The 23,184-nt window shown below is 40.6% G+C and overlaps 1 protein-coding gene across 1 annotated transcript in view; it reads right to left on the reverse strand.

The window, feature by feature from the left end:
- LRRC8C (leucine rich repeat containing 8 VRAC subunit C) overlaps window positions 1-22,269 on the reverse strand; it is a 78,148-nt gene extending 55,879 nt beyond the window's left edge. The window contains exon 1 of the mRNA XM_046023090.1: window positions 22,034-22,269. The gene's annotated coding sequence lies outside the window, so the exon portion shown is untranslated. The remainder of the gene's footprint in view (window positions 1-22,033) is intronic.
- Between the last annotated feature and the right edge of the window lie 915 nt (window positions 22,270-23,184).

Below are 23,184 nucleotides of genomic sequence, written 5' to 3' on the forward strand. Positions count from 1 at the left end.
ATGTTGAGAGATGGGGAAGGACTATTTTATTTTAATTTTTAAAAATATTTTATTTATTTATTTGCAAAAGAGAGAGTGAGCACAAGAAGGCAGAAGGGCAGAGGAAGAGGGAGAAGCAGACTTCCCACTGAGCAGGGAACCTGATGCCGGAGCTCCATCCCAGGACCCTGGGAATCATGACCTGAGCCAACGGCAGCTGCTTAACTGACTGAGCTACCCATGCTCCCAGGAATTACTATATTAAAATGTTATGGAGGTTACAAACTTTCTAACTCTTTTTCAGATTATATTCTAAAAACAAATATATTTTTACAACAGGCTTTGCTCCAGGTTTCCAAGCAAACACACCCAAATAGATTAATTAATCTATCAAAGCCTTAGGCTGTTTTCAGATGCTATACTTACACTACTTATGATGTCATGCAAATAATTTTGATTCAGTTTGTATATATCAACAGGAAGAGGTCTGGCAGAAACATAAAAATTCTAAGCAAACTAATTCTGAGACTCAAGCAATTCCATTACCAGAAATGTTAGTTAAGTCAAACAGTGGTGTGGCCAAAGCACATCAAGGAACACCACTGTTTTCAAGATTTGTGGTTTCTTCATATAAGGGACCTATTCTGCTCATATTTGGATGTGGCACAGGGGGGCTTTTGAAAAGCATGGTGGTGTATTTCGATTACAAAAAAATCTCAATACAGCTGAGTCAGTGTAAAGATGCTCGCAGTCACACACTCACGTTCCCGAGGTTCTCTACAAATATGTTTGCTGCTTGACACTGAGAACACACCTCGCCTCCCTTACACCATTTTGGGTATGTATATAAAATATTCTAACGTGACATGGTCCTTTGTGTGTGGCTCCAGTTTGGGTCTAACGTTTTTTTTTCTCTTCTATGGCAGAAGAGATCCCCTGAAAATTTCTGCAGAGGCACGCTCTCATCAGATTCAGCATCCTCCTTCTAACCCCAGTGGCCGCTGCTTACTGAGCCCACGACCGTCCTTAGGTGAATCTACAAAGAAAGGATGTGCTCCTACTTAGAACACTGGCATGAATTTCAGAGCATCTTAATATAAAATGTAAAGGTAGTTTGTGCAAATTTACTTCTCTGTGAAGTGATTATAGCTGATGTGTATATCTAGGGTGATCTAAAGTCCTTAGTCCCAAACAACTATATGCCCACAATAAAACTAATAAATAACACCCGTTATTACCTTGTATGTATATATTACATCACTGAACATCGACATTCCCAGAACACAAAGTTTAGTCATGAACAGCCACATTCATCTACAAAAATAAAAAGTCATCCCCACTCACCATTTTGTTCCACCTAATGTAGTGGTTACAATGCAAATTTTACAGCCAGAAGACCTGGGTTTAAAATTTAGCCCTGTGTCAACATCTTTAAATTATGCACAGTTTGAAAAGTGCCTGGCAGTAAATATGACAATTATCAACCTCATTATTTAATTAAGAAAATATGAGCTAGGCTTCTTTCTTGGGAAGATTTTGGGTCCTCAACAATCCTATTTACTGTATATTTCTCTATATTTACTGTTCATGGAGAGGGTCCAAAAAGTACCCCCAAATTGTGGTGTCCTTCTTAAAATGTTTGTGAATTTTTTCAAGATGGGCCAGTTTCCTCCAATCAACCATCCCAATTCCAAGTGTTACCTGTCCTTGTTGTATAGGTATATTGAAACAAACCCCATGAAAATGCCACCCTGCCTCAATTCTTGAATCAGGTGTCTGCAAACCCAGAGGTCTCGGATGTGCAAATCTGCCAGGTCCCCCCCAGCTTATTGGCTCCCAGAGCTTACTCACTCAGCACCAAACATGTCTAGAGTATGACCTGGAGTTTTAGGAAACTCCTGAGTGGAAGGAAATCTTAAAGATAGTGATAATGATAAAGTGATGATAAGGTTAACCTGAGAAGTTGAGCTAAGAACAAACCCTTTCCTACTGCACACCATCAGGTGGGTAGACCTGCTTGTGTGAAGAACACACAACTTCAGAAAGGCTGTTCCTCTGACTGCTGCCATCTACCAACATAGCTGCCTTTCTGGGGCCTATGGGATGGTCAGCAACGTGTGCGCCTATGCTTTTTGTGCCTTCAGCTATAAGACAGCAATATCACGGTGGGAGAGAAGATCACTTATTGTCTCCCAACATCCAGTCTCTCCTTTTTACATGATAATAGGTAAGTACATGTTCCAGCCCTCCAGGGGTGACCATGTGACTTAGTCCTGGCCAGTGAAACAGAAAGAGAAAAAAATATAATCAACTCTGAGTTGTGCCCTTCAAGGCAAGGGGTATACCCTCAAAGTATCCTCCTCCCCACTTGCGAGTTGGGATGAAGGCTTAGTATTCATCATCTTCGGTCAGACCAGTGAGAGATACGTGATACCAATGCTGGAATGTCAAGACAAGGAGGCTGAACTTTGACATCATATACCCAGAGGATTATGTTTCTCACTGGTGTGAGAGAGAAAGAAAGAATGTCCTTTCTTATTTCAGTCACTGTTAGGGATGGAGAAAGCAGAGACTCTGAAGTATTTGCAATAATATCCTAACTCTCTAGTCGCATGGGCCAGTGCTCACGGTGGAAGAGGTGAATGCACGCCAGATGGGGAGGATGAGAAGCCAAGGGATACACATGGCAGATTTTATAGGCACACTGACTTTACTCAAAGATTTTAAATTAAAAGAAAGTATTATATTGAAACCAACAAGGGTGTAGTTAAATGTGCTTTTTAAAATTAAAATACAAGATAGTAAACGAAAATTGGTCCTTCAACAGAATACTTCTAGCTCTACTCTAGATTTCTGAAATAAGCTGAAATTCTGAAAGTCTGATTTCTGAAAATCTCTTCTATCCTGTGGGAGGCTCTGATGGAAAGTGTGAAGAGCATTAGTTGTAGAAAGAACAGTGGGCTGGAGGTTCAAGTTTCGAGACCAAACTTCACCTCTGACCACACTATATTAGACAAGTCCTATAGGCCTGGTATTTTTACATCAATAAAAAGAGTCTCACCCCTATGTGTCCAGTCAATACACACTATTATACACACACACGCACACACACACACACACACACACACACACACACACACACTACTGGGCTGTATGTGGGATAAAGATGATGTAGATATGACCTTGAAAGGCAATGAGATGCTAGGTTGTAATCCTGGAACAATGTTGTCTAAGTGGAAGCCTTCCCCAAAAGGTTGCTTACCATCTCAACAACCACTGGGAAGCTCTTCGGTGGATAAATTCTACAATTCATACAATACTCCTAAACAGCTTTCTATACTTCATTATTAAATATGAAAACACTATTATAGATTACCAGCCATTTGGGGAATGCTTCCAACCCGAAATTCAGATATAAATACATAATCAAGAGTGAATGAATGCACAGAAAAACCAAAAGCAGGAGAAACACACAAACAGACCCCATTTAAATTAATAATTAATATTCTCAGGGTACTCACAGAAGATACTGTGCCCATAAAACAAACATATCAGAAAAAACTTGGAAATTAAAAAGATAATAAAAAAGTCAATATATGGGTTAGATGATAATGCTGAGGAAATTCATCTTAAAGTCAAATAAAAAGGCAAAGGGGAAGAACAAATAGATATATAGATTCCAGATCTGACAGCTAAAAGACAGATAGTTCATAGAGTAAAAAGATAAAATGAATGCAGAACCTACCAGGGAAACATTGCAAAATCTTCCCAAACTGCAGGATATGAGACTCAATATTTAAAAAGGCTGACCAACGTGTCTAGCACAATGAATGGATATAAATACCTGTGCCGTCATGAGGTTTCAGAACTCAGGGATAAAGAGGTGAATCCTAAAAGCCTCTGTGGGAGAGAAGTTAGAGGATACACACAAAGAAACAAAACCCAGACCAGCATGAGACTTTTCAGTGATAATACTACATACCAAAAGATAATGGTAAAAAAGAAAACCGTTCGAATTCTTAGTGAAAGTAATTGTTAATTTAGAGTTCAATATCCAGCCAAACTAACTTTCAAGTCTGAGAGTAGAATAAATAATAGATTTTGACACTGAAAGGCTCAGAAAACTTACTTTTATGCATTCTTAAAAACATAACACATAGATCAATTGAATAGAATAGAGAACCCAGAAATGGACCCTCAGTGCTATGGTCAACTAATCTTTGACAAAGCAGGAAAGAATGTCCAATGGAAAAAAGACAGTCTTTAACAAATGGTGTTGGGAAAATTGGACAGCCACATGCAGAAAAATGAAATTGGACCATTTCCTTACACCACACATGAAAATAGACTCAAAATGGATGAAGGACCTCAATGTGAGAAAGGAACCCATCAAAATCATTGAGGAGAACACAGCCAGCAACCTCTTTGACCTCATCCACAGCAACTTCTTCCTAGAAACATCACCAAAGGCAAGGGAAGAAAGGGCAAAAATGAACTATTGGGACTTCATCAAGATTAAAAGCTTTTGCACAGCAAAGGGAACAGTCAACAAAACCAAAAGACAACTGACAGAATGGGAGAAAATATTTGCAAATGACATATCAGATAAAGTGCTAGTATCCAAAATCTATGAAGAACTTATCAAACCCAACACCCAAAGAACAAATAATCCAATCAAGAAATGGGCAGAGGACACAAACAGACATTTCTGCAAAGAAGACATCCAGATGGCCAACAGACACATGAAAAAGTGCTCCACATCACTCGGCATCAGGGAAATACCAATCAAAACCACAGTGAGATACCACCTCATGCCAGTCAGAATGGCTAAAATTAACAAGTTAGGAAATGACAGATGCTGGCGAGGATGCAGAGAAAGGGAAACCCTCCTAAACTGTTGGTGGGAATGCAAGCTGGTGCAGCCAATGTGGAAAACAGCATGGAGGTTCCTCAAAAAGTTGAAAATAGAGCTACCTATGACCCAGCAATTGCACTACTGGGTATTTACCCTAAAGATATAAATGTAGGGATCCGAAGGGGCATGTACACCTGAATGGTTATAGCAGCAATGTCCACAATAGTCAAACTATGGGAAGAACCTAAATGTCCATCAACAGATGAATGGATAAAGAGGAGATGGTATATATATAAAATGGAATACTATGCAGCCATCAAAAGAAATGAAATCTTGCCATTTGCAACAATGTGGATGGAACTAGAGGGTATTATGCTGAGTGAAATAAGTCAATCAGAGAAAGACAATTATCATATGATCTCCCTGATATGAGGAATTTGAGAGGCAACATGGGGAATTTGGGGGGTAGGGAAGGAAAAAAAGAAACAAGATGGAATCGGGAGGGAGACAAACCATAAGAGACTCTTAATCTCACAAAACAAACTGAGGGTTGTCGTGGGAGGGGGGTATGGAGAGGGTAGTTGTGTTATAGACATTGCGAAGGGTATGTGCTTTGGTGAGTGCTGTGAAGTGTGTAAGCCTGACGATTCAAAGGCCTGTACACCTGGGGCAAATAATACATTATATGTTAATAAAAATAAATAAATAAATAAAAATAAAATAAATAAAAAGTACTGAGGGATCTAAAGGCAATTTAAAAAAATCCTTCTAAATCCCAGCCTTAAATATCCAGCTGCAGACTTGATATTTGTAATTGGATGTTTAACAGGTACTTCAAAATTATTAAGTCCAAATCAGAGTTCTTCATTTCACCCCCAAATCTGCTCTTCCCACAATCTTTCACATTTCAGTTCTTCGGGTCTGAAACCTGGAATTTTGACTTTATTCTCTCACAACCCAGTCCACTCTGTCCACAAAGCCTACTGGGTCAACCTTTACATTATCTCCAGAATAGGACTATTTCTCACCATATTGACTGCTACGACCCAAGCCACCAGTGGATCTCTCGTGGTTTATTGCAACAGCTTCCTAACTAGTCCCTGCTTCCATACTTGCCTCTTACAGTCTGGTCCCTTCTCTGCCTCTTTTTCTCAACGGGTGCCTTCTCAGGGGACCAGTAAGGTGAATACTACACATTATTTGCCTTTTTATTTTCCTTTTCTCCTGAGTATACAGTGGAGTTTTCTAGGAGCTATATGACATCTGACAGTGAACAGGCTGAACAGATCCTGATGAGACTATAAAAATGTAAACAATGCTATTATCTCTTTTTTGGAAGAAGATACAGTTATTTTCATTAAAATACATTATCTGTGTTAACTTGTGGTAGCTTCATTATTGTCATTTTAAAATAAATACTTAGTTTTAAATTCCTAATATGGTAAAATATCTACAGATATAAGACACACAAAGCTCTTTTGGGGTCTTCAACAATTTTGTAAGAGTGAAGGGCCCCAAGGCCAAAAAAAAAATTGGCTAAGTGCTTCTCTACACTGCAGCCAGAATTATCTTCTGAAAAGTTAAGTTAGATTTTCACCCTCATTTGTTCACAATCCTCTAATAGCTCCTCAGTTCACTCAGACTGGAAGTGGACAAAAATAAAATCTTTTAAAAAGGGTAGGGGGGCAGCTGGCTGACTCAATCAGTAGAGCATATGACTTTTGATCTCTGGGTTGTGAGTTTGAGCCTCACATTGAGTGTTGAGATTACCTAAAAATAAACTTTCAAAAAAAAAAGAAGTGGGCAAGACATTCCATGAGCCTACAATATCCTCTCTCTCTCTCTCTCTCTTTTTTTTTTTTATAATATCCTCTCTTAATTACTGCTATTATCCCCCTTGCTCAGTGCCCTTCCCTCACCCTGACCCTCTTACTGTTCCTCATCATGCCACGGATACGCCTTTAGATTCACTATTCCCTCTGCCTGGATTGCTCTTTCTTCCAATAGGGATGGCTGTCTCCCTGAGTTCAGGTCTTTGCCTTCTAAGCCATATTTTTCATTGGTTCCCTTTCCAAATATTTAAAATACTTGCAAATATTTCCTTGTCCCCTGTGGTAGTGCTACCCCTTACCTTTGCTACTCATATATTTGTTTACCTTACCCTCTCCAGCACAGAGTAAGTCCTTAGGGACAGTGCTGGTTTTAATCTCCTCAAAGGATAGCAGACCTGATGACTTGTATCCAGTATGGTCTTAAATGAAAAATACATGAACTCAAGGGGTTATCTGACTAAGCCTTCAGGCAAGACCATATTCGACCCATGGCAGAGAGCCCCAACTCTACTCTATTTTTAAAGTGTCTTAAAGACCCAGGCTCTATGAAAATTTGTGTAAAGGATGATGTCTTGATGTCCTCTTCATGCTGCAAGTTAATTTTTTTTTACCTCTTTTCTTTTTTTATTTTAAGATTTATTTGTTTTAGAAAGAGAGAGCATGAGTGGGACATGCAGAGGGAATGGGAGAAAGAATCTCCAGTAGACTCCATGCTCAGCATGGAGCTCAATGTAGGGCTCAATCTCACAATCCTGAGATTATAACCCAAGTTGAAACCAAAGGTCAGATGCTTAACTGACTGTGCCACCCAGATGCCCTAAATTTTTACCTCTTTTGAGAAGAGATGTATAATTGCTCTTCACATTCAGTTGGAGTTCCCTTTATAAGCTTGGAAGTAATTGTTAGATTTCTCCTTGTCATCCTCATCTTAGCTGGAACATCCAATTCCTTTCATTTTTTCCACATAGATTCAGTTTTTCAATGCTTTAATCCTCTTTGTGATGGTCTTCTGAGTCCCTTCCAAATTTTTCATCTTCCTATTTATTTGAGTAGTCCTAAATTAAACTGTAAGAGTTAGTTTGGCGTCAAAGGTTCCTAGAGTCTACTTTTCTTTTACTGTATCCCAGTGTATGCTTTTAAAATATACAATGCATTGCCTTGTAAAAGAAAAACTGTTCCTAATCTGTTTCTATGATATAAGTTGCAACCTCTTCCCAGAAAGAAATGTGCTCTCAATACAACCTCAAGTAACTGATTCTCATGAACTTTAATGACATTAAGACTTGTTCTGCAAAGTTAGTTACCACCCACACAGTTGACCAACTGTCAACCAAGTTTAGTGCCCTTTAACAAATATTATTTTCTTTTGATGTCAAATCTAATGCTTTTCTAACCATTCTATTTTCCCACAAAATGTCCCTATCAAGAGCAAATCTTTAAATTAGCCAACAAGAAAGCTTTTCTTTTACAGGAAGTTGGTTATAGAACTTTGATACATACTAACAACAAAGCTGTCATTTTTTTTTTTTTTTTTTTTTTTTTTTTAGTGCAGGGATAAGTATCTTGTTCTAAAAAGGGAGAGATAGTAAATATTTAGGATTTACAGGTCACATATAGTCCATGTTGCATATTCTTTAAAAAAAAATTTAAACAACCCTTCACAAATGTAAAAACCAATTTCAGCAAGTGGGCCAGATTAAAAACTGGTTGCAGACCCAAACTACGTGGGTCACGGTTTGCCAATGCCTAGTGTAATGGTTCTTGAAGTTCAATGGAGACTCACTCAGCTCAGAAGAGGCAGAGCTGCAAGTAGCCTCTGGATTAAGAGACTTCATGACATGCATGCTATTGACATGCTTTGTGTTTCTCTTCCTGAGCCTTGGAGTTTTTGCTGTTTTATGGCAATTTGAGCACTTGAATGCCCAAGTCTACTGGCCATCTGAATGGATTCTCATTCTACCGGGCTTAGATGACTTGCCATCCAAGTTGAGAGCTTAGAGAGCAGTCTGGGCCCTACGAAGTGGTTGAACATGGGGTTGAAGTTCAAATAGAACTCCTTCCCAGAACGAGGTTAAACAGGTACACTGACATCTGAGAGACATAAAGGACTCCCAAGGAGTCAAGTGTAGAACCCAAAGTTTCTGTCCCGTGTTTTAAGGATTTCCATGGCCAGTGTTTTGTATTTGACACATTCCATGGCTAAATGTCTCTTATTTTACTAAGAAACAGTCAAAGCCCTTAAAAAGAAAATTTAGGGTGAGGAAAAGTATGCATTATTAAGAAAAAAGTACCCAAAACTTGGAAACGAGACAAAGGGAAGGCAGTACACCATTTTGATGTAATACTAAAGACCTGTTTGACAGGCTCATCCAAAGATTTAGAGAAATATACCTTTCTTGGACTTGCTAAATATTGCTGATTAAATTCCAGATTTGTAGTTTTTTTCCAGTATAAAAGAAAATCCCAAATATTGTTTATTTTTTATGGCCCTGAAGGACATTACCTAGTTTTTCTATCTCACCTAGTAATATTATTCTAACATTCTTTTTTCAGATAGTTCCTTGAATGCTCTTTGAAGCAGCTGGATTCTTTATTAAGAGCTTGAATAAATCCTTAACATGTTCATTCTATATTAAGAGTCACATTCAACTTTTTGAAAATCATCCTTTGACAACATTCACAGAAGTCTGAAGTTTTCTGTGTTTTGCTTATGGTCATATTGTGTATATATTTGCATCTGCCTAACAGTTAAAATTGTACATAGGAATTTTTTTCAGAGGTTTTCTGTTCATTTGCCTGTGTTTGGAAGCAGTTATTTATAGTATTCTGTTTTTATGGTGAGTGAGTCCCTTGGGCCCTTACTAGACCTTTAGCTTCCCACTTGCTTAGGATACCTCTAAGAATGAAGGTTAAGTGGTTGCAAGAGTTTGTCTCTTGTGTGTTAGGAGAATACTTCCTTAAACAAACAGATTCACTTTGAAGAAGGGAAAAGGGAAATCTGTCTAGGTGATTTTAGGGTGTGAGGAGAAAGGGTTAAGGGAAATTTCTGCCAGGTCTTGGCCTGACAATGAGTTAGAAGAATAGTGTGAAATAGACTGAAACAGATCCAATTTATCAAGACAGCCTCTCTATCACCATCCCAGGCAAAAGAGCAGTACCTGAAAAAAATGTTAACCAATAAGAGATATTTTAATTTTATCGGTGACTTTACCTCTTTCCAGAGGGAAACTAACAAGACAGTAGACTTTCAAATGAATGGAGTTCACATTTTCTAGGCAGAAGCTAATAAACACTTATTTCTAGAGTAAGGGGTATGAAAAATATCCCTCCTTCACTGGACAACAAAAAGGGGAAAAATGCACAGAAGTTTGGCATTAACTGGTGGTGTTCAGTTCCTAAGGATCAGGAATCCAAAAATATACAAATAGCTATAGAGTTAGCCCTCAGTAGTGCTTTCTATATTTCTTTTTTCTTTCCTAAGATTTCATTTATCTTAGAGAAAGATGGAGAACACGAGCGGGGGGGGGGGGGAATCCCAAGCAGACTCTCTTCTGAGCACAGAGTCCAATGTTGGGCTTGATGCCAGAACCACGAAACTGTGATCTGAGCCAGAATCAAGAGTTGGATGCTCAACCAGCTGAGCCACATAGGTGCCTCCTTTTCTATATTTCTTAACCAGAATTTTTAATCCAAAATTTAAAGAGATTTAGCAGTGCTTTAATAGTACTTTGCAAACTGTGGTTGAAGTATGCTAAAATTCAGAGTTCAATGGATATTCCTAAAGATGAATACTTGGACAAGTTAAACTGTTTTTTAATGAAAATTAATGAGACAGTTTAATATCTCAGCCCTGATTTTATTCTAGTTTGGGACATGATGCAAAAATTATACCTCATTTACATCAAACTCACCTCAAAACTTGAAACACAAAGTTATACATGACCCAGCAATTCCATTTCTACATAAATCTATCCAACAGAGAAATGAAAACATATGTCCACCCAAAAACTTGTATTCAAACATTCATGGGACCATTATTCCTTATAACAACCTAAACGTTCATCAACTGATAAATGGATAAAGAAAATATGGTATATCCGTACAATAAAATATTATTTGGCAATAAAAAGGCATGGAGTACTAATACATACCACAACATGGATAAACCTCAAATGTATGCCAAGTGAAAGAAGCCAGTCACAAAAGACCATGTACTGTAGGATACCATTCACATGAAATGTCTGGAATAGGTCAATCTATAGATAAAGAAAACAGATTGGTGGCTGCCTAGAGCTTGGCAGGAGGGAGAGTGGGGGGGCATGGTGGGGAGGGAAAGCTAATGGGTACAGGTTTCTTTCTGGGGTGACAAAAATGTAAAATTAGATTATGGTGAGGAATTCTGTAATTATACTAAAAGACACTGAGTTGTATCCTTTAAACTAAGTGTTACAGTATGGAAACTATATCTCAGTAAAGCGGTTAAAATGTATTTTAGCTTATGCATGACTTATCTGTTCTCTAATAAGATGCATATTTAATTGGAAGTTACTAAATTCCTTGTATTTATATCATAGGTCAGATCATTCTTTACACTAAAAATTTAAGTGTTTGTAGATATGTTCAACAAAATTGAATTACAGCTAGTATCTGTTTTTTTAATGGTGGTTATAAATTTTAGGCAATGCTGCAGTAAAGTGAAACTATGGAATGCCATATTTATTTGGTAGATTTTTAATATGAATAGGAATCATATTATTAAAGATTTTATATCTTTATTTATTTATTTTAAAGATTTTATTTATTCATTTGACAGACAGAGATCACAAGTAGGCAGAGAGGAAGGCAGAGAGAGAGGAAGGGAAGCAGGCTCGCTGCTGAGCAGAGAGCCCAACGTAGGGCTTGATCCCAGGATCCTGAGATCATGACCTGAGCCAAAGGCAGAGGCTTTAACCCACTGAGCCACCCAGGCGCCCCTATCTCTTTATTTAAAGAGAGAGAGCCTATATGCACATGGGGGGATGGGCAAAGGGGGAGAGAGAGAGAGAGAGAGAGAATCTCAAGCAGATTCTGAGCAGAGAATGGAGCGCCACTTGGGGCTCGATCAACCGCAAGATCATGACCTGAGCTGAAATCAAGAGTTTGATGCTTAACTGACTGAGCCACCCAGACACCCTTATACTATTTTTAAATGGCAGTGTAAATTGTAATTCAAGATAATTAATTTTAAAGCTTGGGACTAATATTAAAATTAGATAATGAATGAACAATCTTTGACAAAATACTATCATGGGATAGTTTAAATTTACATATCATATATACAAACATTATCTGTTCTTCATCACACTCAAAGAAGATCATAATCATTTTATAACATGCTCTATAAAATTAATTTCATCTTAAAAAGTAAAGTCTAATTTTACTTTGGTGGGTAATAGGGAGGGCATGTATTGCATGGAGCACTGAGTGTGGTGCAAAAACAATGAATACTGTTACGCTGAAAAGAAAAAAAAAAGTAAAGTCTAACATTTTAAATACCGTCATCTGCCATGGCTTAGCTTAGCTTATGTGATTTATCCGAAAAACAACACATACTGAGATAAAATTACTTTTTAAAGTATTTTAATAGAATAACTAATAGAATAAATAACTCAAAATAACTTTTGAGATGGCCTTTTTTCAATATGAGGCTGTAAAATTATTTACTTATATATCCTACCCAGGTAGCAAAAGTTATTTTTGTCTTTACCCAACCTAATGTGTTCTTTAGAAAGAGGCAATTAGGTTTTGTGCTTTTTTTTTTTTTTTTCTAAATATGCATCCATTTGACAGATAGAGACCACAAGTAGGCAGAGAGGCAGGCAGAGAGAGAGAGAGAGAGGAGGAAGCAGGCTCCCCACAAACAGCCCCCGCCTGATGCGGGGCTCGATCCCAGGACCCCGGGATCATGACCTGAGCTGAAGGCAGAGGCTTTAACCCGCTGAGCCACCCAGGCGCCCCAGGTTTTGTGTTTTTTAAAATAAATTTTATTTATTTGAGAGAGAGAGAAAGCAAGAGAGCACAAGTAGAGGGAATGACAGAGGGAGAGGGAGAAGCAGGCTCCCCGCTGAGCAGGGAGCCCCATGTGCGGCTCCATCCCAGGATGACCTGAGCCAAAGGCAGATGTGTAACCGACTGAGCCACCCAGGTGCCCCAGCTTTTTTGCTTTTATACTGTTTTTTGGAATTGAAATTGTAAATATATGAAAGTCAACAAGCAGAATAATTAGAGATTCCTGACCTCTAGAGAAACTAGAATTCTGACTTTTTTTAAAAAAAGATTTTATTTATTTATTTGACAAAGAGAAAGAGATCACAAGTAGGCAGAGAGGCAGGCAGAGAGAGATGGGGGAAGCGGGCTCGATCCCAGGACTCTGGGATCATGACTAAAACTGAAGGCAGAGGCTTAACCCGCTGAGCTACCCAGATGCCCCGAATTCTGACTTTTTAAAATAGACTTTCTGATTTAGTGGTGGGTAGTTACTGCAACAACCAACAATACGGCCTTATCTTATCATTGGACATTGGACATTTCTTGACAACATTTTATAATGTTGTCTTAAGATATGTTCCAAATTTGGAGCAATAAAGACAGGAGTTTTTTTATACTCAGAATATATCTGATACACACTAGACAGTCTCTAGGTAGCATCAAAGGTTTCCTCCCTCTCCTACAACCCAGAACATGGCATTCATAAGTAAAAGAGATGCTGGAGATCATTAGTTTTAATTGATTTGCTCCCTAATTCCTTAATTAGTTCAATAGTAGGCTGCTCTGTTTATTGCAATCACATTATGGGGAAAGCTGTCATGTGGGGGAAGAAAGCTAATAGACAAAATGCTATTAATGTGATTACATTTTTAGGATACACTCTTGGGACAAGTAAAATCTTCTACATGTTTATGTACAAGGATTGACTAAAATAATGACTGTCAACATATTTACTTCTAAGCTTTTTTGGGTAAATTTTAAATACCTGCAGGTCAGTTAGAGATTAGTGAGGCACTTATTATTAATTGCTGCTTTGTAGATTCCTTAGTATATGGAATCCTAATTTCTAATCACAAAGTTTATAAGAAGAGACACTTTTACTTCACCCTTTCTCATCTTTATGTCTTAATTTTTTCATCCTTACTGCACAGGCTAGCCTCCTGTACAATGTGGAATGGGGATTAGGCTCGTCCTTGGAAACCAGCTACCAAGCCACCCAGTTAACTGCCAACTGTTACTCCACAGTCTAATAACCTTCAACCCACATTCTTTATCTAGTCTCATAATGATGTCTAACCACCCATTCCTTTTATAAGATGTCCCTAGTAAGAATGAATTTTCAAACTGTCTTACCAGAAACCTTTCTCTTATATGTCAGACTGGAATAGAACTTTAATGTATGCTCATAAATAAATGATTTGTCTAGAAAGTTTTTCTAACAGTATATTCAGTCTACTAGTCATCCAGCACCATTTCCTTAGAAATAAATTTGCTTTTGCCCTCATGGCATATGGTTAATCTTTCTCCATCTTGGATTTCATTCATTTACTCATTCAACAAATATTTATTGATCCTTTGCTACATGTGAGGCACTATTCTAAATACTAGTGATATAGAAATGAGCATATTCAAACAAACTAGAAAGTTGTGTGTGCTGGACAGTATTTCCCAACTTTGCTGATAAGAACATTATCCTAGAGCTAATGTCAAGGGAGATAATACGAATTAGTCTGGGAGTGTTTTTCTAATGAAGCAAGGTGTTATTAGCTTGAGAATCTTCTGTAATACTTTTCCGGAAGTTGGATTTATTGGTTATATTTCCCATTTAAAAAAAATAGTTGAACCCCCCTTTTTAAAAATTATTTATTTATTTCAGAGAGAGAGAGAGAGCATGAGCAGGGAATAGGGCAGAGGGAGAAGGAGAAGCAGTTTCCTTACCAAGCAGGGAGCCTGATGCGGTGCTCAATCCCAGGACCCTGAGATCATGACCTGAGCTGAAGGCAGACAGATGCTTAACTGACTGAGCCACCCAGGCACCCCCTGAACCTTTTCCTAATTTTCATAAACCTCAACAATATTTGAGAAAGAGTACTTAATAATTTTTGTTGGTTTGATAAGTTCTTCAAATACACAGAATGAAATCACAGGACTCCTGAGTTTTCATTCATTTAGCTTATTTAGTGGCTTTTGCCTCAGATATATTTTATGTAATGCTAGCCCCTAATTTCCAATCACATACAGAAATATTTACCTGTACATATTTCATAACCCTATTAAGAAGGATAACTTCTAGTTACACTATCAAATTTCATAATCAGAATTAAAATAACAGAAAGGGAGAAGGATACACTCCAAACTGGTAGCTTAGAAATGTTACTGTAACATCTATCGGTAAATATTTATCCCACAACTGTCTTGAGCGGCTTTGTCCAGAGTCCGTGTAGGTGCTGTGGGTACAGAACTGAACAAGACAGATACAGTCTCTGCCCTCAGGGAGGTTTCAGTGCAGCTCCAAAAATGATAGAGAAAAGATGTTGAAAAACAATTACTGGAGGTTTGACGGTGAAGGAAGGGAAAAAGAACAATACAGTTAAAACAAAAGCTGGAGGATGAGCTATTTGGGGAGAAGGGACTGTGCCAGGGCTGATGGGCTCCAAATGCTGAAAGAAGTCAATATACAAAAAAGCCAAGCTCTTCTAATGCTTGCAGCTCCTGAGACTGGACACCAGAAGCCCAGCCTTATGCTCCCTAGGGAACTGGAGTAAGGAACAGAACATGAAAAAGCAGAGAATGACATCACAGCCCCACTCCCCTGCAAATATCTACTTGTTACAAACTGAAATCTCTTTGGAAGGGAACGTAGTATTTCATAAGTATAAATAAATGGCTTAAAATACAAATGCTCTATTAAAGACAAACTAATTTATGCTCATGTATAATTGACTGGTTACAAGAATGAATAGTTAATAGCAGAGACTTCCCAGCATAACATAAGTAAATAAAAGGTATTGAGCATTTAAAGTCTGCGGAGGGCTTCCTATCCAGGAAAGAAAAGAGTGAAGGTAGAGGGGGCTTTGGAAGATAACTTTATAAATTTAATAATTTTGCCAAAGGAGAACTGGGGCAACTAGAAGCCTTGTATTTTTTTACAAGTATATTTCAGCTTAAGAGTCGAGAGAGTATGCTTCTCTTTATAAAGGCAAAAAAAGAAAAGAACAATTTAATTCCAGAGAATTTGTGAATTAAGGTACCATACACATTCATACAAATACATATATTGACTTTTCTTTATGTCTTTAGTTCCAGCCCTTTTATGATTTTCGGACATAATATAGAATCATGCCACACCATGTGTTCTTAACTGGGGGGCGCTGTCAAAAATCAGTTCTGAAAGGCAGGGTTAAAAAAAAAAAAAAATCTTAAATAATTGTTTGTAGCCTGCCAAAAGGCCACAGTTCATGAACAGATATACAGTGTATCTGCAATATTACAATTTATCTAAAAAAACTTGTGGAGGAGGAGTAATAATGAAAAAAAAAAAAAAACAAAACAAAGGTTGGGAAACACTTTTCTATGAGCTCCATTATGTTCTCGCTAGTGTTTCAAGCATTCATGCAGTTCTATGGCTTAGCCAAAATAGCTCCTCTTTGCTCTACCTTCAGCCCTTCTCCAACAGAATAGCTCTGGTTTTTCCAGTTCTTAGAAGAGTTCTTCAAACAACATATATTTCTGGATTCCTTTGACTCAAAATACTTCAGTCATCTGAAACATCTTCAGTTACTTCCCTAGGCTTTAAGGCATCTTTCTTAAACATGATTTCTGAATTTTGCTGGTTGCCCCTTTTCTAAATCCTATTCATTTTCTGAATCCACATTACCATTTCTCTACCAGCTGCCATTCACAATTTGATACATCACAGACTATAGAACCATATTTTATTTTATTCTATTTATTTGATTTTTTAAAAGATCTTTTTATTTTTATTCATTTGAGAGAGAGAGAGAGAAAGTGCATGAGTAGAAGCATGAGAGCAGAGGGAGAGGGAGAAGCAGACTCCCCACTGAGGACCCTGGGATCATGACCTGAGCCGAAGGCAGATGCCTAATCAACTGAACCACCCAGGAGCCCCTATAGAACCATATTTTAGAGTAATACCCATCCAATATCAAAAAGTAATCCTAAATTCACTCCCAGAAGTTGTGTGTCACACTTCTAAGCAGATAGCCCAGATTCTCTATTGAAGAGTTCATTCTCTATTCCTGATAATTAGGAAACTTTCAATATGTTTCTGCCAAACTATCTACTGTAAGCAAACCTCTGAGATTATCCTCTTGTCTTTCTGGGCCAGCCCAGGCAGCAAATGAGAATATATTAAGGTACTGGGCGTTTGAGGCCACCCTAGTTCCTCTCCTCTCCTGCCAATCTTGCCTCACAGTGTCATTCCTATTTCTACACTCCAGGAATACCATCTATCTTGCAAGTCTCAGTCATATAATGTTGTAGTTGTGCTTCATTTCTGTTACCACTTCCATTTTTCCCACCTCTCACATTTGTGGGAAATGGTCTGCATCTTCTCCCTGTGCTGATTCTCTCATGAAGGTCACTTCTGGTTGCAGTCTCTGCACTGTGCCATGATTAGTCCTATTACCAACCAAAGGGGTTTGAAATCCTCCTTGCTCATTACCTCAACCTTCTCTCACGGTAGGTATTCCTTTCCCTCAGGTAAATCCTATTCCTAATTAAAGAAATCCATCTGGCCCACTGGAAATATCAAACTACTCAAATACTGTTGATGGGCTCAGTACTTGCAAAGTTAATGAGTTTTCTATACCACCACAGGAGCCATTTATTAATGAAACATAGCTATCTTATCTGGTCCCAAATGGCCAAGGCTTTAAGAAGTATGGTCTTCCAGGGATGTCTGAGTTGCTCAGTCAGTTAAGCAACAGACTCTTGATTTCAGCTCAGGTCATGATCTCAGGGTTGTGAGACTGAGTCCGGGGTCAGGCTCTGCACTGGGCATGCAGCCTGCTTGGGATTCTCTCTTCCTCTCTCTCTGTGCCCCACCCACCTTCTCTTTAAAAAAAAAAAAGAAAAAAAGAAAGGCCTTCCAGTAAACGTAATACCAATTAAACTGGTGGAGAAGGGTGGGACAAATAAGTCTCAAAATAAAGGGGAAGGTGTCACTAATAATCTTGTGACAGGGACAAATAATTTAGGCCCCTTTCCTAATTACTATAAGGCTCTCCCTCAGTATATCTGACTCATCTTTCATTCAGAAATTAGAAACTATTGGGCGCCTGGGTGGCTCAGTGGGTTAAGCCGCTGCCTTAGGCTCAGGTCATGATCTCAGGGTCCTGGGATCGAGTCCCGCATCGGGCTCTCTGCTCAGTGGCGAGCCTGCTTCCCTCTCTCTCTCTCTGCCTGCCTCTCTGTCTGCTTGTGATCTCTCTCTGTCAAATAAATAAATAAAATCTTAAAAAAAAAAAAAGAAATTAGAAACTATTTGTATTTTATACTAAGCAAGAAATATAAAGAAACAGAAAAATTCCCTTGCCCTCAAAGAGTGTACAGACTTTCATAGAATATTATCTAGTCAAATAACTAAAAAATTAAAAAGATAATATATTTTTTTAATTATTAGGAGTATATGGTATCTGAATTATAAGTGAACTGAGAAAGGATTTAAAATGGAAGGTATGTGGGCTCAGGAAGGAGGTAGCATTTAGGCTGGGCCTTGAAGGACATGCAGCCTTTTAGCTAGCGGAGATCTGGTCAGGGGTGAGGTATGTGGTGGGAAGATAGTGGGATTGTCATGGTGCCTTGAGTGATAAGCAAGGCTGAGAAATCAGAAGACACAGAAAACAGGAAAGTGCGTTTGCCAAAAATTACAAATTCCAACTCACTGAAGTATGGCTAGTAAAGTTCTAAAAAAAAAAAAAAAAATGCAGAGTGGAGCAAACGAAAAACTATGTAAGGTGAGTAAATGTTTATAAGTCAAAAAAAGGATGTGATTCAAAAGTTAAAGATGCTAGAGACCAGATTGGACCTTTGTCTAGCCATATGAAGAATGAATCACTGATAGCAATGACTAATCACTATATGCATGTAAAATATAGATGGAGCAAAATCCAGCAGCAATTTCCTTCAGTACTGGGATACAGGGGTGCTAATGCCTACCATTTACAGAACACCTAGTAGGTGACAGGAGCTGTCCTTTATATGGATTGTTACATTTAGTCCAGATAATAACTCCAACAAAGTAGGTTTTATTAACTCCATTATATGTCAGGAAATGGGCTCAGGAAAGTTCCACGGCAGTTATTAGTTTACACTCCTCTTGGACAGTAAAGCCAAAATCTGAGACCAGCTTTTCCCATCTTGAGACCATGCTCTTTTCCTCATGCCAACATAGCCTGATTTATATTTTAAGAGAAATGAAGTCCATTCAAAGATACCTTTATAGTCATGTCACCCTCATTGGTTGCAAATACGCTTTCATCAGTGATCTTGGGCTGGAGATACAGCCAGCACTCTAGGGACTGAATATAAAACCTTGCGAGTGTATTGTAGCCTCTGAGACCATCACTGTCACGTGGATGAGAACAGCTGATGAAAAAAAGTGAAATGTGCATCAGGTTAAGTTCTTAATCTGTCATTATGGAGAGCGGTGGCAAGAACAGGGGTTTAAGAAATAGATGACCCTGATTCCAGATGTGAATTCTGCTATATACTAGTTCCATGGAAAACCCTGGACAGGTGATTCTACTTCATCAATCTCAGCTTCTTCACAGAGTCATTACAGCAAGCTAACAATACATTTTTGTAGAAAAAAAGATAGGCAGCTTTGGATAACAAAAAAATACATCAATAAGGCTAAAGAGGCTTGGCCTCATTCAGGCATTAAACTAGCTGTCTTGTCTTGGGCAAATCACAAACTCTGACCCTCCTTCTTCTGTAAAAAGTTGATGGCACCATCTACTTCAAGGATTTGTTTTATGGGGGGTGCCTGGGTGGCTCAGTGGGTTAAAGCCTCTGCCTTCGGCTCAGGCATGACCTCAGGGTCCTGGGATGGAGCCCCACATCGCATCCCTGGCTCTCTGCTCAGCAGGGAGCCTGTTTCCCTCTCACACTCTGCCTAGTTGTGATCTCTCTGTCAAATAAATAAATAAAATCTTAAAAAAAAAAGAAGAATTTGTTTTATGAATCTAAGTATAAGATATGTTAGGTACCTACAGTGCTCGACTGTATTATAGCAATGTACCCACCATATAAAATCTTTAACACAATGCTTGGCAAAATTTGTATAACCTTCAACCCCATCTGTTTTTACACTTGGGCTCTATTATAATGTTACTGGTGACTATAACTTAAAAATACTACAGACTACTGGAAAATTGTAACAGCAATTTGGTAAAAATTAGACATCTTAGGCATTTTAAAAATTGCTAACTTTGTATTGTTTTTAAAAGTTAAAATTTACATAAATGGAAAATTATTCATTCTTTTATACTCCCTCATATTTTTTTCACTAAAAGCATTTTCTTCTAAAAGCATTTCATTAAACAAAGTGCTTAGTCAATCTGAGAAATAAAAGATTAGTACCATTAACAAAGACTTTGATAATTTTATTACTAAGAAAATTGTTAAACATGCTTGCTGTCTCTGATAGCATTGTTGAAGTGGTAGGAACCATCTGTGGTCAATCCATTAAGTGAACCATGAAAAGGAGCCGTCCTTGCAACGCTGGCCCCCAACTGCCCCTCAAAAGCAAACAAACAAACTGATCTCAACACTGTACTTAAATTAACCACTCCAAAGTAAAGTAAATCAGGGTTACGCCTCTGGTCTTTCCTAATTAAGCAATTCAGAAGAAATACAAATATCATAGATTAGAGCTGTATACACCTAATGCGTTATCTATATCCACATGCCCAACACACGGTTTATGAATCTGAGCAAATTTGGGGAAGTTAAATCTACATTTTGGTTTTACACAAATCGTTAAAAAATTTAAAAATGTACACACGTATAAAGTTCCTTGGTTCCAGCGATTTTGCAGTGTTGGGCCAAGCAAGGGGGTTACCATCACTTTGCCTCCTTTCCCATCTAGATGGCATCTTATTGACTTGTCCATGAAGAAGCCTCACGGATGCCTTAGGAAAGCAGTCTATACCTGTCCATAAATGTGCCCGTGGGTCGAACCTCCATTTCTTACATTATAAGAAGTATGTGAATAAAATAAGACTGCCATTTCTTTTATCTATTCCTCCCCCATAAAGCTGCAATAAATAGGGCCACTCAACCCTCCTTTTGCCCAAGCCCAGCACTCCCACAAATATGACTGGTTCTTATTTTTTACTTTAAGGAGGATGGGGACTTGCAAGTGTTAACCTAACGGATTTGCTGAGTTTCAAATGTTTAAAAAGAATTTGAACCAAGTGAAGTTTGATCTTCACACTCTGAAATACCCGTCCTGGGATGTGGGCTAGGTGTCTGCGGTTATTCAGAGCTAGGTACCGTGCAAGCTTTTGAAGGAACTGTAATCTTATGTACACCGGCAGGCGTGGGGTGGGGGAGGGAAGAACTGGCTGGGGAGAAAAGAACGGAATTAGCCTCTACAGGAGCACATCCCAAGGTTCCGGAGTTGCTAACTCCATCCCTAGCCACCTCGCTGCTTGGAACCAGCTGGAAAGGGAAATACCGGCGACCCTGGGTTTGGGTTGAAGGCGGCAGTTCTGGTCTCAACCGCTGGCCTAGACACCTGGCTTCTGGGGCCCTCCCGACCCGGCTAAACCCTCTCTCCCCTCGGGTCCTGCAAAGGGGCAGGCACCGCGCTCCGGTTCCCGTCGGAGACCATCAAATTCCTCTCCCCCCGAAAGTGCTAACTTCAGGGGCTCGGGGGTACAAAGGGAGAGCAGACCAGAAGGGACAGGCGTGGGGTCTCACCGGGTTATCAGGTAGGGACGAAGGACGATCGCCCCGGTGGTGGCCGCCTTTTTTCCTCGTCCTCCACTCCCCAATCCCCCCAACCCCCCACCAAGTCCGCAGAACCTGCGGCTGCCGCGCGGTGCTCCGCGCCAGGCTGGGGTCCCCGGTCCCGACGCTGGGGCTGGCTTAGGATGGGTGGGGTAGGGGCTGGCGGGTCCCAAAGCCCCAATAGCGGGTGGCTGCAAGGACCAAACACCGGGCAGGCGACCACGTTCCGCCCGCCCGAGAGCGGGAGCAGGCAGGGCGCAGCGAGGCGGGGCGAGCAGTGGCTCCCGCGCACCTAGCGGACCCAGCCCGGCGGTCCTCGGCGGGCCACCCCTCTCCATCCCTCGGCGGTCCCCGCCCTTACCTCCGGGCGCGAGGGTGTCGGCGGGGAGGGTGCTGGGGAGCGGCGAGCTGTCTCCCGGTCCGGCTCAGCGGCGGCCGGCGACAGCGGGGTCGTCGGCGGGGCCGCTGCTCATGGCGTGGAGCTCCCAGAGCACTGCGGCCGCGGCCACGGCGGCGCCTTCCTCCTCGTCTTCTTCGCGGGCTCCGAGCCGGGACGCAGCTACCGCCCCAGCCCCGCAGCCCTCCTCCCCTCCGCCTCCCCGGCCGCGGACGGAGCCGCCTCCAGCGCCGCCCCGCGCGCAGCCGGGCCAGCGGCAGCCAGCGCCGCCCAGCGCCCGGCCCCGGGGTCGCCGCCGCCGCCGCCCGCCCGCCCGCCCCGCGGTCCCAGCCCCGCTGTGACGCAGGCAGCCGTGCCCGGGAACTTCCTCCTCTGCGGAGACCACCCCGAGCCCGGACTGGCCGGCGAGGCTGCCGCTGGCCGCCGGAGGCTTTCCCCTGGATGTGGAAAACGAACCCTCCCGCGCTTCCCGGCGGGGCCGCCCGGGCCTCTGAGACGGCCACCTTGCGGCCTCTGCCTGGGGAACTGGCTGCGCCTAATACCTCCCCCATCCCTAACAGGGCGCGGAAAACCGAGCCTTCTCCGCGCTCTGCGGCCGCTCCACTGCCGCAGCTCCTCCCCTGGGTGTTAGAGGGGAGCAGCTACCACTAAAAATAGCCCTTCTGGCAACTCCCCTGCAGGACTGGGGTCAGGATGGAGATCATCCCTCCTCCTCATCTCCCGCTCCTCAGGAGAACAGAAGGACCCCAGAAGAACACAAAAATGAGGCGGGGCGGGGGTGGGGTGGTAAGGCTTTGAGGGAGACGGAGGAGAATGGGTAAAACCAATCTCCCTGGACACCTCAGCCTCCTCTCCAGCAGGAAACCCCATGTTCCCGGACACTGAGTGCTGGGCTCCCTCGTCTCTCAGCAACAGGTTAAGAGACGCTGAAATTGAACGCTCCGCCTACAATTGTGAACTGTGCATAAAGGAGTTGACCGTCCTCATCACAACCACCTGTTGTTAAGAGTATGGGGGGAGGGGTTCTCCCTATTGATTGATCGGAGGCATGATTTTCTTCTCCACAGTCTCCTGCTCAATTTCAGGATGAAAAAGCAAACTATCTTCTTGAAAGC

This window comes from Meles meles, chromosome 1 (assembly GCF_922984935.1).
Source record: "Meles meles chromosome 1, mMelMel3.1 paternal haplotype, whole genome shotgun sequence".
Taxonomy (NCBI): domain Eukaryota; kingdom Metazoa; phylum Chordata; class Mammalia; order Carnivora; family Mustelidae; genus Meles; species Meles meles.